Source organism: Eumetopias jubatus, unplaced genomic scaffold (genome assembly GCF_037043125.1).
Source record: "Eumetopias jubatus isolate StellerSeaLion01/CBP00866 unplaced genomic scaffold, mEumJub1_p1.0 scaffold_17, whole genome shotgun sequence".
NCBI lineage: Eukaryota > Metazoa > Chordata > Mammalia > Carnivora > Otariidae > Eumetopias > Eumetopias jubatus.
Genome location: NW_028274823.1, coordinates 54,677,478 through 54,679,471, shown reverse-complemented (window position 1 = coordinate 54,679,471; position 1,994 = coordinate 54,677,478).

Genomic DNA, 1,994 nt, shown 5'->3' with positions numbered 1-1,994 from the left:
AAAAAAGGAAAGACAACTGTAAGACTTCCATACTCTGACCAGTTAAAATTATGGCCAGAATTTTATTCATACAGATTTACTCAAAATAACTTGCAATGTGGAAATTTGTGGTTTAAACATTGGTCAAAACATGAATAGTATAAATGTGTCTTCTCAATATCAGTAAATACTCTAAAACTCAGAGGTGTCTAAAACTTACCTTTTTAATTACAAAGTTTCCTACTACAATTCTGTGAAATAACTAGAAGTTTCCTTAGGACTGGTAGGCCCCAAGACTACAATGATACTGCCTCTCTCTAGGATTTCCCAAGATTAAAGGAACACATGATGGGAATTCCCAATCCTCAGAAATACCTTTCTGGTCTGCAATGACCACGAGTAAAGATAAAAAAAGGCTGAAAGAAATGGCACCATACAGCTTTGACTGGGGTCAACGTTCAGGACATGATGCATCACCAAAGGAAATGGATCTGCACAGAGAAACAACAGCTGAGCCCAGGTCAGAAATGAGATAATGGCACACAAATAAGGAGAAAGTTCTGTTTCTATAGATAATGGATTTTTCTACAAACCTGACTATGAAACTACTGTATTATCTAAAAGATATCTATTCAGAAATTTCTTCTCAGGAGAAAGAAAATTTTTTTCTTCTGGGAATTTCAAGTAAGTCATTGAATGCCTGCTGGCTTTATATTAAAAATCTACCTTTTATGTCACAGAAAAAAAAGAACCTATACACAGGTCAAAATAAGACCAACAAAAATATATTCCACAAGAGTCCAATAGAGTCTTATCCTCAGCTTCTGTTTTCATTTAAAAACTCAAATGCTATTTGAAAAATGTGCTTTGTAGAACATGTTTCTTGTTTTCAACATAGTACAGGAAGGTACTGCTAAGAGAAAGTATTTAAGGAGCACCTGGCTGGCTCAGTCAGAGCATCTGACTGTGGATCTCAGGGTCAGGAGTTCAAGCCCCACATTGGGGATAGAGCCTACTTTAAAAAAAAAAAAACTGCTTAAATACTGAAACATGGATTTCAGAAAAGTTCATTCATTGCACACCCACAACAGGGCTATTGGCTTTTTTCTCAAAAGCCACTTGTGTATAAAGAACATTTATATAGCCAAACTGAAATATGAAAAACTCTGAAAGAGCAACAGATTAAAAATGTTTTTGTATATAGTACAATCATATAAATATTTATGTATGTGTCTGATATAAATGAGAATGAGAGAGAGAGTTCACAAATTTACTGTATGGCACTGTCCCCAAACAAAAAATTTGGATAACCATTTCTGCAGATGTATTCCCTGGGAGAAAAAGACTGAAAAGTGAACCTCCAAGTGAATTCTACTTTCCCACTAATTCTCATTAGACATAAAAAATGTGTCCATATTTTTCATATCAATAAACCAACTTAAAATTTTAGTGAAGATCAGGCTGGTGACTGGCTCAACACTAACCTGGACATTAGAATCCATTTTCAATATTTCTTCTGGGAGCAATACTGTTTTTCTGGCAGGTAAATATTCCTTTTAGCACTTCCTATTATTTTCCCAACCCATACCATTCCTACTCATCCCAATGCTCAGCAATTTCTTTTATGTCTGGAAAATCCCTCAACACTCACAGCTCCCAGAATGTTATCCTTGTCAGCCTCTGCCTTCCCTTCCCTTTTAGTTGATGCCTTTCACTTGTAAGCACATCCAAACCTAAACAGGACAGGGAATTTATCAGAAGCTCTCAGCAATGGAAAGGGTCTGGAACGGGGTGGTGTGTTACATGTGTGACCAGCAGTTCATGGATTTTCTCTACCTTCTATATTTGGCCATTTTGACACAACCTTCAAGGCAGACATCTTGGTATTCTCCTCAGTGCTGTCAATGGCACTTTATGCACTGATGGAGATGTTCCATTATCTGTACTATCCAATATAGTAGCCACATGTGAATATATGGCTAGTAAGACTAAGGAAATGAACTCTTACCCTTACT